Source organism: Pseudophryne corroboree, chromosome 1, assembly GCF_028390025.1.
Source record: "Pseudophryne corroboree isolate aPseCor3 chromosome 1, aPseCor3.hap2, whole genome shotgun sequence".
Lineage (NCBI taxonomy): Eukaryota > Metazoa > Chordata > Amphibia > Anura > Myobatrachidae > Pseudophryne > Pseudophryne corroboree.
The window spans coordinates 699,354,449-699,369,231 of record NC_086444.1 but is presented as its reverse complement, the minus strand read 5'-3'; the positions used below and the strand labels follow the sequence as shown (position 1 = coordinate 699,369,231).

General features: G+C 47.3%; 1 long non-coding RNA gene across 2 annotated transcripts in view; it reads right to left on the bottom strand.

Moving 5' to 3' along the window:
* Positions 1–4,394: 4,394 nt before the first annotated feature.
* Positions 4,395–14,783, bottom strand: part of LOC134907897 (uncharacterized) — a 152,411-nt gene continuing 142,022 nt past the window's right edge. For both annotated transcript variants that reach the window (XR_010175780.1, XR_010175781.1), the window contains exon 3: positions 4,395–6,262. This is a non-coding gene — a long non-coding RNA (uncharacterized LOC134907897). The remainder of the gene's footprint in view (positions 6,263–14,783) is intronic.

The following is a 14,783-nucleotide window of genomic DNA, read 5'->3' as shown; positions in this document are numbered from 1 at the left end:
ATGAGACATATCCTTCTCCTTAAATTTTGCAACACTTCTGGGCTGAAGCTGCCTACTCTTGGGAATTTCTCCCCGTCATGTACAGTCATTTTCTCCCATTCATCACATAAAATTTCTGTGTGTCTTCCGTATTTTTCACACATTACATACCTTGCCGACCCGACTGGTCGGTTTACAGAATCAACCCGAACCGAGGTTGATCGCCCCCTTCCTGAACAACTGGCCCCCATAATTTGCAGGTGTTGCTTGCTCTACCTCTGACCTTTATATCAGGGTCTTCAGCGAACCCTTACAAAAAACCAAAATATTCAAAGATAGGTTGACGGTGAAGTTTACCGAGCACCTCACTCACTCGCCCACGCCGACCAATATGCCCACACACTGATATAGTGCTGGCGTACTCGACCCAGGGCCCCTATTAACCTTCGTTTACTGGAACATGTGAGTGTGATCCGAAGAGCATTAACCCTTTCCAGTAAAGGTGGGGTTGTCGGATAATTCCTGAGTGACCAGCGAACTTCCCTTTTTGAAAAAATAAAAAATTACACAAATCACGTTAGAATGTACAAATAGCGTTTATGACCGGGTTTGTACACAAATGGTACTGGTCAGGTTACTAACTAATGCACACAATTACGTGCGGTACAATCGTTCAGTACATAAGCAACTAATCTTATGTACGGAGCGACCAGTGGAATCGACATTCAGCAGCTGCGAATTCCTTCAGCCTGAGCTTTATGGCCTATATGGGTGTTGCACCAACCCTTCTTGGTGTTGTGCCTTGTCTCTATAGCGGACTTCTTTGTACCTAGACCTCCTGGTCTGTTATATGACCTCCTGGTCCGCTACACTCTAATGCTCAAATTTTATGTTTAACCAGAGATGCCTCCCTAGCCACCACGTGTGTCACTTACACGTATGTACCTTCACGAGAACTCGATGATTTCTGTGGTTCAATCCCCAAAATTGTAAAAACAAACACTCACTCACCACATATACACTTTTGTTTCTATTTCTATTTCTGCGCAGAAATTTTCTTTAGACCAGATGTGTTGTAAATTTGGAGAAGGATCTGTTAATTTAAATTTCGAATACTAAAATAAACTTGCGCTATTTATCGCCTGTTGCGCTACTTATCGCCTGTTGCGCTATTTATCGCCTTGCCACCTTTTCGCTTGTTAAAAATCAACACTATCGTGTGACTTGAGTTACGTGGGCGTACCCAGACGCTCCGTTGCGTAATTTACGCTGCGTGCGTCGGCCTTTGCGTACGCGAGTCTCAGCCCTTTGTTAGAGACACGTGTACACAAAACCAATGTCCACCGTAACACAATGTACACGTTTATCAATGTAGATGATCCTCGATCCTCTACTGAACCCCACACCAATCTCTCCTTGTACCTTTAGGTAGAGCTGCGTGTGTGCTTTACACTTTATCCCTTAATATATTACTTTTACACTTACTATGAAATAGCGACAAATCTCTCTTAGCACGTTTTATCAATTTAAAATGGCAAACAGGAGAGTGATATATGAAAATACACGAAAAAGAAATGCAGATATGCGTGTGTGCGTACGCAAGATAGAAAAAAAACAGTTTTAAAAGACACTAGCGTGTTGTTCTTACCTCCGGTTCCGGATTCCCTCAGCACCCTTTACTAAGCGAAGCAGACGCTTATCCCGTCAGCACTGCGAAGAATATGATCTCCCGCCCTTTGCTGATGGATAATGTCTGCTGAAATTACCTAGCAGAGATATGTGAAGGACAGGACGAGCCGCCAATTGATAAAGCTAAATATTTATCTTATATAACACCCTTTATGAGGTCTAAGAACACTGTACGCTATTCACGTATGGAGTACCGTAAGGGTACGCACGTTGCGCAACAATCGCTTAGCCGTGGTCGAGACGCTCAAGCGTCACGTTCGCTCACGGCCAAGAGATCACAGGCAGGCACGCTATTGGCTGCTGACTAACGTAATGGTTCGCTATAGCGTAGCGGCCGCTCGGGACCACGAGGAGATCACCAGCGGCGCAGACGCTCACAATGTTAAACCTTTATATCTAAACCATAAACAATGTAATATGCAGTAAAACCTTAGTGTAGAGATAGGGTGTAGATGCAACACAGTGTAACCTTATTAACTTAAAAGCTGTTCGAGCGTCACCGACGCTCTGAGAATACTTAACACTATAAGAAATACACAGATACCGTGCTTAGGGTCTAACGCCTTATGTGAATGTTATTACTTGCAAAAAGAATAATACAATACAAGTCACACACTACAATATAACATAGACTAACTAACCAGATAACTACACAGGAAATACAATATAATACAATTACGTTTGCAGGAAAATTAAGAGAGAAAGGGGAGAAGAGAGAGAGAGAGAAATGGCTCACAATAACAAGAAATACAATATGATCGCGGAGAAAAACTTACGCACAAAGGGGAACGATCGCATGCGCCTCTGGACATCCAGCTCCCGATTATCAGCAATGAGAACCGTTGAAGAGTGAGCTGGATGTGATCGGCTTGTCTATTTATGCCCCACACACAATACAATTCAATGGTCCCTACAATCTCATTGTTCATTGGACACAGGAATTCCTCCTCGCATTATAACAAAAGGTCATAGGTTGATTCATACAGGTGGGCTGTGACAATTTCCAACTGCTCAGGTGGGTGGGAAACTAGGTTTCCCGCCGCATGGATAAGTAAGTGCAAATAATAGTAAATGGACATAAACTTCTTATGTCCATAACTATTCGCACGAGCGATTAATTCGCTTCAAACCAACACCGGAATATTGCTAATTAAATACTCTTCCGATGGATACTAAACACCACTGTATTACTCCTGTCTGACCCTTCGTATCGAACAAAGAGGGATTTCTCTGTCCATGAACATTCTACATTAACCAAACTTTCAGATTCTATCAAAGGGACCATAATCTACAAAATACATTATATGGTGAAAATATGTAACGAAAGAGTCGCCCGCTAGACGCATACAATCTCTACCGTAAATGCGCATACCGTGCGCCTGCGGGTGCCCGCAACAGCGAGTATGCGCACGCACGGGAGAGCGCACGCATGCGCAGCAGGGACACATATGAGGTGTAAATATGGCAGTGTGCATCGTGATATTTTTCTGACTTTGACACTACTGGGGCAAACTACAGGGGTGCATTACTACTGGGGGCATTACTACTGGGGGCAAACTACAGGGGCATTACTACAGCGTGGCTAAACTACAAGGGGGCATTACTACTGGGGCTAAACTACTTGGGGCAAGCTGCAGGGGGCTAACTACTGGGGGCAAGCTACATGGGGCTAACTACTGGGGGCAAACTACAGGGGCACATTACTACTGGGGGCATAACTACAAGAGGGCAAACTACAGGGGGGCATAACTACAGGGGATAAACTACTGGGGGCATTTCTACTTGTGGCTAAACTACTGGGGGTCTAAACTACTGGGGGCTAAACTACAGGGGGCATTACCACTGGGGGCTAAACTACTGGGGCATAACTGCAGGGGCTAAACTACAGGGGGCATTACCACTGGGTGCTAAACTACATGGGGCAAACTACATGAGGACTAAACTACAGGGGCAAAACTACTGAGGGCATCACCACTGGGAGGCTAAACTAAAGTGGGGGTAAACTACTGGGGTCATAAATGCAGGGGCATTACTACTGGGGGCTAAACTACTGGGGGCATTACCACTGGGGGCTAAACTACTGGGGGCATTACTACCGGGGGGCTAAACTACTGGGGGCATAACTGCAGGGGCTAAACTACAGTGGGCATTACCACTGGGGCTAAACTACATGAGGACTAAACTACAGGGGGCTAAACGACTGGGGGGCATTACTACAGGCAACATTACTACTGGGGGCAATACTACACAGGGGCATTACCATTAACGGTTTTACTAATGGGGGCACTACTAATGAGGGCATTGTAAAGGGGGCACTTCATAAGGGGTATCACTCCTGGGGACATAAGGGGCACTACTACTAGGGGAATTGCATAAGGGGCACCACTACTATGGGCTCTATATAAGGGGCACTACCAGTACAGTGGTCATTGCATCAGGAGCACTACTGTGGTCATTGTAAAAGGGGCGCTACTGCTGTAGGCATTGTGTATTACGGGGTGCTGCTACTGTGGGCATTATGTGTATTAGGGGTGCTACTACTGTGGGCATTATTACTATTGTATGACCATGCCCTTTTTGTTTTGAGACCATGCCCCTTTTTTGGGGACGCGCGCAATACTTTTATTGCATGGGTGCTGGGAGGAGGGGGGGTGAGTTCCACCACCTCTCAAGGACCACTTTAAGCACTGCTTGTGGCATCATATTCAAAAAGACTTGAGGCTATTGTAAAGTTCCATTTACTTACAAGGAAAATGCAATACCTAATCACGCTGCGGCCGCTACACGTACACAAGAACCGCTAAGATGTGTATGCATGTTGCGTATATCACGACGAGACGCTGTGCGCACAATGCAGTGACACGTGTGGCTGAATACACCTTATCCCCAAACAAGAATGGAATGTGACACCAGTAGTTAAATGTTATGTTGTGGTCCAACGCATCAACAATATTTACTCAAAAGATACAAGTAAAGATACAACAGTAATACAGGGAAGAGCTACAACCAATAGTACATATGTTTGTTCGCCAGCGTTCCCGGATCCAGGCATCAGTCAGTCTTAGCAAGATGACCTTCAGAGAATAGACTGAGCCTGGTCAGGGAGCCTTTCTTTTATACAATGGGTCCAAATTCAATACAATGGGGACTGTAAGCTCTTCTTCCATAGGTCAAGGGGCAGGTCATTTACAGTACATGAGGGGTCATAGGTTGGTTTGAATGAGTGGGCGATGCTTGGTCCAAGTGTGCTTGCAGGTCTCCACCACCGGGTTCCCGACGAATATCATGAGTACAGTATTTACAGTATTTGTGAATGTTACAATTCTGTGCATATCTATGTGCAGAAACATGCAATTAACTGCACATAACAACCGGAACATAGATCTCGAAATACTGCACATCTGGATACCAAACACTAAATACTAACCTTGCTCTGTCCCCTCACATCCTGTAAAGCTGGATATCTCTATTGTTCTACCCTTTGAGCAAATGTAACTTGCTGGAAATGTGTGTGGGGACTATGGCCCTCATTCCGAGTTGTTCGCTCGCAAGCTTTTAGCAGCATTGCACACGCTAAGCCGCCGCCCTCTGGGAGTGTATCTTAGCAGAATTGCGAACGAAAGATTCTCAAAATTGCGAATAGAAATTTCTTAGCAGTTTCTGAGTAGCTCGACACTTACTCTGCCACTGCGATCAGTTCAGTCAGTTTCATTCCTGGTTTGACGTCACAAACACACCCAGCGTTCGCCCAGACACTCCCCCGTTTCTCCAGCCACTCCCGCGTTTTTCCCAGAAACGGCAGCGTTTTTTCACACACACCCATAAAACGGTCAGTTTCCGCCCAGAAACACCCACTTCCTGTCAATCACACTCCGATCACCAGAGCGAAGATAAAACCTTGTAATGCCGTGAGTAAAATACCAAACTTCTTAGCAAATTTACTTAACGCAGCCACAGTGCGAACATTGCGCATGCGCAGTTAGCGGAAAATCGCACCGATGCGAAGAAAAATAACGAGCGAACAACTCGGAATGAGGGCCTATGTGTAAATTATGCACTATATGAATTGAATATTGAATGTGTCTTTGTAGCTTTTCTGTGCAAATGCGTATGCTACCGTATATACTCATACCACACGCCAATGTGCAAGGCTCGTGTAGCAGTGTACGTAGCCTGTTGGTATGCGTACGCATGGCAAAAACGCGCACGCAGAGGCCACTCTGTGTGGTGTTTGCACGTAGTGGGTGTGTGTTATATTTTTGACTTCGACAGTCCACCCTTTGACAGTAAACAATAACTCATAAATTACTAACAAAACAGAAAATATTTCAAAACACATAACAGGTGACCGAGACACATGTATGTACTTATTTCGCAAATCCAACATTGACTATTGTTGGGGAAGACAGGGGGGAGGACGAGACATCCTGCACTCTTCGGTCAAGGGACCACTGGTTGGGTGTGGGACGACATTCAACCTATAGAGTATGCTGGGACAGTGTTATAGCCTAAGATGTCTGATTTGAACGAGCGTTGCATACATACATGTGCCTATGTCTTTGCACATTGATGTCCGGCTTCGGTAGGTGTTTTGCTGGGTAGAGGGAGAGAACACAAAAAGATGGTGAAAGAAACAGGCCATGAAATTAATTTACATTCCTATCACAGCACTGTATCGTCGGATCGTATACCAGATCTACCGCATTTACAATGCACTCGCTCCTTTGGCTCATCAAATTTGTATAATGCCTTTTTCGGTGCGTCAGAATTCGAACACATCTAAATATCAGGCCAATAATTATGACAACACCCAGGATGCAGAGGAGAAACTTTCCCACATTTGCAACCATTCCTTGTGCCCACTCTCCTAACCCAGAGAACCATTTGGGTGGGTTCAACCATGAGGCCCATCCAGTCAATTCATTACCCACAGCCGCTAAAGTGAGATTGCGTCTCCTTCTAAACTCCCACTTCAACTGCAAGATCTCGTCCATCTTTTGATCAATTATCTCCGTTGGGTCCTCAGTACTGTTCGTAATATACGTGCAGCACTTCACACTATATTGAGTCGCCAAGGTAACACAATACCCACCTGTCACGGCCGTGATGTAATTTAATACCATCCTGTGTTGGACCAGTTCCTTCTTGTCGGCCTGTAATTCCCTACCTGTATTCCTGAAGGTGTCGTCATACATCTCAGTGATATTATCTATCAAGTTTGCTAGTGCATGGATATACCTATAATTTATAATTCCTCTGGCAGTATGGGTGATATCTAATGCAAGAAGAATCTGAATCCCGGTGGATTCATGGATCAAATTAGAGTCTGCGAGCTCTCTCCTGTCTATAAGGTGTCTCTTGAAAATGTGTTCATAGTGGGTGTGTGTATAAGGAGGCGGAGCGCTGCGGTGAATGTCTTTCATTTTGTCATGTGCGATGGTCATGACTTCTGGTAGTACTCTGCCTATATAACACAATCCTTCAGAGCTCGGAGTAAGCCACTTGTACGCCTTCCTTCCACAAGCGTCATCTGGGAGAACATAGGGGACAAAATGCATCAAATATCATATCACAGATAATCCTTATGAAGAAACCTGTCCCCAGTTTTTCCATCTGCTTGATGCAAGTATCTGGCTGGATGATGTGCGCACAATATCCCTGACACACTTTTCCAGCCCACATGGTTTTGATCCCACGTGTATACTTGTATTGGAAGTACCTCCCACTTGTGGCTATCACACATACAAGTTTAGTGTTGATGGGTTCTTTATTAGCTCTGTGTGAGAAGGTCATTGTCTGATTGTTCAAGTTACTTCCAAATTTCCTGGTTTCTGGAAATTGGTTAAGTTGAAACACAGTAGTGATCTATCTACATGGTACTGGTGGAGCTTTATGCTAAGGGGTCTAGATATATTGAATTTTCTGTCCACTGGTCTCCCCCCATGCAATTGGAGTACCTCATTTACTGTTAATGGGTATGGCACTAATCCCAATTTACTCTGTCCTTGAGGTACTTGTGAGCACACCCAGCATTCTGTTTGGTTTAAGACCATACCCAGGGGATCCGGACTGAAAGTCGACAGTAACTAGGTCGGCAATGTCTAGGTTGACCACTATTGGTCGACAGTAACTAGGTCGACAGGGTGTCTAGGTCGACAGGGTCTTTAGGTCGACATGTTCTAGGTCGACAGGTCAAAAGGTCGACATGAGTTTTTCACAATTTTTTTCTTTTTTTTGAACCTTTTCATACTTAACAATCCACGTGGACTACGATTGGAACGGTAATCTGTGCCGAGCGAAGCGGTAGCGGAGCGAAGGCACCATGCCCGAAGCATGGCGAGCGAAGCGAGCCATGCGAGCGGACGCGGTGCACTAATTGGGGTTCCCGGTCACTCTACGAAGAAAACGACACCAAAATAATAAGATTTTAAACCTACCGGTAAATCTATTTCTCCTAGTCCGTAGAGGATGCTGGGGACTCCGTAAGGACCATGGGGTATAGACGGGCTCCGCAGGAGATAGGGCACCTAAAAAGAACTTTTACTATGGGTGTGCACTGGCTCCTCCCTCTATGCCCCTCCTCCAGACCTCAGTTAGAGAACTGTGCCCAGAGGAGATGGACAATACAAGGCAGGATTTAGCAATCCAAGGGCAAGATTCATACCAGCCCACACCAATCATACCATGTAACCTGGAACATACATAACCAGTTAACAGTATGAACAAACAACAGTAACGGTCCAAGACCTATTCCAACTTTAACATAACCCTTATGTAAGCAACAACTATATACAAGTCTTGCAGAGTTTCTGCACTGGGACGGGCGCCCAGCATCCTCTACGGACTAGGAGAAATAGATTTACCGGTAGGTTTAAAATCTTATTTTCTCTTACGTCCTAGAGGATGCTGGGGACTCCGTAAGGACCATGGGGTTTATACCAAAGCATCCAATCGGGCGGGAGAGTGTGTATGACTCTGCAGCACCGACTGAGCAAACGCTAGGTTCTCATCAGCCAGGGTATCAAACTTGTAGAATTTAGTAAAAGTGTTTGACCCCGACCAAGTCGCCGCTCGGCAAAGCTGTAATGCCGAGACGCCTCGGGCAGCCGCCCAAGAAGAGCCCACCTTCCTAGTGGAATGGGCTTTAACCGAATTTGGTACCGGCAATCCAGCCGTAGAATGAGCCTGCTGAATCGTATTACAGATCCAGCGAGCAATAGTCTGCTTCGAAGCAGGTGCGCCAATCTTATTAGCAGCATACAGGACAAACAGAGCCTCTGTTTTCCTAATTTTAGCCGTTCTGGCTACATAAATCTTTAAGGCCCTGACTACATCCAGGGATCTGGAATCCTCCAGGTCACTTGTAGCCACAGGCACCACAATAGGTTGATTCATATGGAATGAAGAAACCACTTTAGGCAAAAATTGCGGACGTGTCCTCAATTCAGCTCGATCCACATGAAAAATCAAGTAGGGGCTTTTGTGTGACAAAGTCGCCAATTCAGACACTCGCCTTGCTGATGCCAAGGCCAACAGCATGACCACCTTCCAGGTAAGAAATTTCAACTCAACCTTGTTAAGCGGTTCAAACCAGTGTGATTTTAGGAACTGCAACACCACGTTCAGGTCCCATGGTGCCACTGGAGGCACAAAAGGGGGCTGGATATGCAGCACTCCCTTTACAAACGTCTGGACTTCTGGAAGAGAAGCCAATTCCTTCTGAAAGAAAATTGAGAGGGCCGAAATCTGTACCTTAACAGAGCCTAATTTCAGGCCCATATCCACTCCTGTCTGTAGGAAGTGGAGAAAACGACCCAGATGAAAATCTTCCGTAGGTGCATTCTTGGTCTCACACCAAGACACATACTTTCGCCAGATACGGTGATAATGCTTAACAGTCACCTCCTTCCTAGCCTTTATTAAAGTAGGGATGACCTCTTCCGGAATCCCCTTTTTCGCTAGGATTCGGCGTTCAACCGCCATGCCGTCAAACGTAACCGCGGTAAGTCTTGAAATACACAGGGCCCCTGTTGCCACAGGTCTTCCCTCAGAGGAAGAGGCCAGGGATCTCCTGTGAGCATCTCTTGTAGATCTGAGTATCAGGCCCTTCGAGGCCAGTCTGGGACAACGAGTATTGTCTGTATGTTTCTTTGCCTTATGATCCTCAACACTTTTGTGATGAGAGGAAGAGGAGGAAACACGTAGACCGATTTGAACAGCCACGGTGTTATCAGAGCATCTACTGCCACTGCCTGAGGGTCCCGAGACCTGGCACAATACATCTGAAGCTTTTTGTTGAGGAGTGACGCCATCATGTCTATTTGAGGAGTTCCCCAAAGACGTGTTATGTCTGCAAAGACTTCTTAATGAAGACCCCACTCTCCTGGATGGAGATCATGTCTGCTGAGGAAGTCTGCTTCCCAGTTGTCCACTCTCGGAATGAAGACAGCCGACAGAGCGCTTACATGATTTTCCGCCCAGCGAAGAATCCTTGTGGCTTCCGCCATTGCGACTCTGCTTCTTGTCCCGCCTTGGCGGTTCACATGAGCCACTGCTGTGACATTGTCTGATTGAATCAGAACCGGTAGGTTTCGAAGAAGACTCTCCGCTTGTCGAAGGCCGTTGTAAATGGCCCTGAGTTCCAACACATTGATGTGTAGACAGGACTCCTGGTCTGACCAAAGACGCTGAAAATTTTTTCCCTGTGTGACCGCTCCCCATCCTCAGAGGCTCGCGTCCGTAGTAGCCAGGATCCAATCCTGAATTCCGAACCTGTGACCCTCCAGCAGGTGAGCACTTTGCAACCACCACAGGAGAGACACTCTGGCCCCTGGGGACAGAGTTATTTTCCGATGTAAGTGCAGATGGGACCCGGACCACTTGTCCAGAAGGTCCCATTGAAAAGTCCTTGCATGGAACCTTCCGAAGGGAATGGCCTCGTAGACCGCCACCATTTTTCCCAGAACTCGAGTGCATTGGTGAACTGACACCCTTTTTGGTTTTAGCAGGTCTCTGACCAGGTTCTGGATGTCCTGGGCTTTCTCTATTGGTAGGAAGACCTTCATTTGTTCCGTATCCAGTATCATACCTAGGAACGGTAGTCGAGTTGTCAGAATCAACTGTGACTTCGGTAGATTTAGAATCCAACCGTGTTGCTGGAGCACTCTCAGAGAAAGCGCCACACTGCTCAGCAATTTCTCCCTTGATCTCGCTTTTATCAGGAGATCATCCAAGTATGGGATAATTGTGACTCCATGCTTGCGCAGGACCACCATCATTTCCGCCATTTTCTTGGTGAAAATCCTTGGGGCCGTGGAAAGTCCAAACGACAACGTCTGAAATTGGTAATGACAATCCTGTACAGCGAATCTCGGGTATTCCTGATGGGCATATATGGGGATATGAAGGTACGCATCCTTTATGTCCAGAGACACCATAAACTCCCCCTCCTCCATGTTGGCTATTATCGCTCTGAGTGATTCCATTTTGAATTTGAATCTTTTTATGTACAGGTTTAGGGATTTCAGATTCAAAATAGGTCTGACCGAACCGTCCGGTTTCGGGACCACAAATAGGGTTGAGTAGTAACCTCTTCCCTGCTGGTGCAGGGGAACCTTGATTATCACTTGCTGTATACACAGCGTTTGAATTGCAGCTAACACTATATCCCTTTCCGATGTGGAAGCTGGTAGGGCCGATTTGAAAAATCGGCGCGGGGGCACCTCATCGAATTCCAATTTGTAACCCTGGGAAACTATTTCCAACACCCAGGGATTCAGGTCTGAACTGACCCAGGCCTGACTGAAAAGTCGAAGACGTGCCCCCACCGGTGCGGACTCCCTCAGGGGAGCCCCAGCGTCATGCTGTGGGTTTTGGAGCAGCCGGGGAGGACTTTTGTTCCTGGGCACCTGCCGAAGCAGGTGCTCTTTTGCCTCTGCCCTTACCTCTGGCGAGGAAAGAGGAACCCCGACCTCTTCTGGACTTGTGCGACCGAAAGGACTGCATCTGATAGGGTGTTACTTTCCTTTGCTGTTGGGGAATATATGGTAAAAAAAATTGATTTACCTGCTGCAGCTGTGGAAACCAGGTCCGTCAGCCCATCCCCAAACAATACATCACCCTTATAGGGTAGTACTTCCATATGTTTTTTGGAATCCGCATCACCCGTCCATTGGCGAGTCCATAAGGATCTTCTCGCTGAGATAGACATGGCATTGGCCCTAAAAGCTAGCAATCCAATGTCCCTTTGAGCATCCCTCATAAATAAGACTGCGTCTTTTATATGGGCTAGAGTTAAGAATATAGTATCCTTATCCATATTATCAAATTGATCTGTCAGCTCATCTGTCCAAGCTGCAATTGCGCTACACACCCATGTCGACGCAATTGTCGGTCTTAGCACAGCACCCGTATGAGAATAAATACACTTTAAGGTAGGTTCTTGAATGCGATCTACAGGGTCCTTAAGGGCCGCTCTGTCAGGAGACGGTAGCGCCACTTTCTTGGACAAGCGCGTCAGGGCCAGAGGCGGAACTACCGGCAGTGCAAGCAGTGCGTTGCACTGGGGCCCGCCTCTGTCCAGGGGCCCAAGCATGTAATGAGTCAAACTGACTCATTACATGCCGCTGTGCACTGCAGGCAACCGCTGCCCGCAGCGCACAGCCGCCCTTAGAGGAGAGGAGCAGCGGCACGGACGGGGGAAGGAGGAGGAGGGAGGTGAAGGAGGGAGCCGCAGCAGCGCTGTTACTGGTGGAGGCGCTGCTGCTGCTGACCCTCTGCTTCACTATAGGCTGTCTTCCGAGAACAGCCTATAGGGAAGCAGAGGGGCAGCAGCAGCAGCGCCTCCACCAGTAACAAAGCGCTGCTGCGGCTCCCTTCTTCACCTCCGTCCTTCACCTCCTCTACTGCACGGGAATCGTCTGACGCGGCTGCACCGAGGAGCCTGAGCCGGCGGAGAGGGTAAGTATAATTCTTCTTTCTTTCTTTTTCTCTTTTTCTTTCTTTCTTTCTCTTTCTTTCTTTCTTGGGCCTGCCTGCCGCTATGTGTAAAAATGGGGGACTGCCTGCCGCTATGTGTAAAAAGGGGAATCAGCCTGCCGCAATGTGTAAAAAGGGGGGACTGCCTGACATAATGTGTAAAAAGGGGGAATCAGCCTGCCGCAATGTGTAAAAATGGGGGACTGTCTGACATAATGTGTAAAAAGGGGGAATCAGCCTGCCGCAATGTGTAAAAAGGGGGGACTGCCTGACGTAATGTGTAAAAAGGGGAATCAGCCTGCCGCAATGTGTAAAAATGGGGGACTGCCTGCCGCTATGTGTAAAAAGGGGTAATCTGCCTGCCGCTATGTGTAAAAAGGGGTAACCTGCCTGCCGCAATGTGTAAAAATGGGGAATCTGCCTGCCGTAATGTGTAAAAATGGGGACGCTGTCTGCCGTAATGTGTAACAAGGGCACGCTGTCTGCCGTAATGTGTAAAAATGGGACGCTGTCTGCCGTTATGTGTAAAAAGGGAATGCTGTCTGCCGTAATGTGTAACAAGGGCACGCTGTCTGCCGTTATGTGTAAAAAGTGTACGCTGTCTGCCGCTATGTGTAACAAGGGCACGCGGTCTGCCGTTATGTGTAAAAAGGGCACGCTGTCTGCCGTTATGTGTAAAAAGTGCACGCTCTCTGCCGTTATGTGTAAAAAGGGCACGCTGTCTGCCGTTATGTGTAAAAAGGGCACACTGTCTGCCGTTATGTGTAAAAAGTGCACGCTGTCTGCCGTTATGTGTAAAAAGAGGAATCTGTCCGCTGTAAGGTGTAAAAGGGTCTCTACCTGGTGTAGTGGTGCTACTGTGCGGCGTAATTTGAATAATGGAGACTACTGTGTACCATTTTATGAATTGGTATTATTTTGTGGCCACACCCCTTCCCCATGAAGCCACGCCATTATGTATTTTTGCGCGCGCCTACGGCGCGCACTGCCCCTGTTTTGCATGCAGGGGTGGGGCTCCGATGCCGTTTCTTGCACACAGTGCTAAAATGTCTAGTTATGGCACTGTTGCTAGGTATCCATTTCTCTGGCCCTGCGCAGGTCCCCCTCACCAGATCCTCTCCAGGGGTGAGGGGGTGGACTTGGATGGGATGTGTGTGGGGGGGATGTGGGGGGGGGGGGGGGGGGGGGGGGGGCCCAAAGCATTTTGTCGCACCTGGGCCCACCGCTCGCTAGTTCCGCCACTGGTCAGGGCCTTGTCCACAGTGGGGGATGATTCCCAAATCTCTCTGTCCTGCTTAGGGAAGGGGTATGCCATATAAATTCTTTTGGGGATCTGCGGCCTCTTTTCCGGAGTCTCCCAAGCTTTTCCAAAGAAATCATTTAATTCATGAGATGCGGGAAAATTAATAATCTGTTTCTTTCCCTTAAACATGTGTACCCTTGTGTCGGGGACTGAGGGTTCATCCTCAATATGCAACACATCCCTTATTGCCACAATCATACACTGAATGGTTTTAGTCACCCTAGGGTGCAATTTTACTTCGTCGTAGTCGACACTGGAATCAGAATCCGTGTCGGTAGTAGTGTCTTGTGTTAAGGGACGCTTTTGAGACCCCGACGGGCCCTGTGAGTCGGTCCAATCCGAGGATTGACCCCCTGATGTCCCCCCTAATTCAGCCTTATCAAGCCTTTTATGTAAAGATGCCACACTTGCATTCAACATATGCCACATGTCCATCCAATCCGGAGTCGGCACAACCGACGGGGACACACCACTCATTTGGTCCACCTCCTCCTTGGAGAAGCCTTCCGCCTCAGACATGTCGACACACACGTACCGACACCCCACACACACAGGGATTAACCTATAAGGGGACAAAACCCCAACCAGGCCCTTAGGAGAGACAGAGAGCAAGAGTATGCCAGCACACACCAGCACTTAAAAACACTGGAAAAAATATGACCAGATAGCGCTTTTTTTTATATATAATATACCAATTCCCACTCACTGCGTCGCTAATGTGCCCCCCTCCTCTTTTTTCCAGCCTGTGAAGTTCAGCAGGGGAGAGACCAGGGAGCCAGCGTTCATGCATGCAGCTTCTGTGGAGAAAATGGCGCTGGTTAGTGCTGAGGATCAA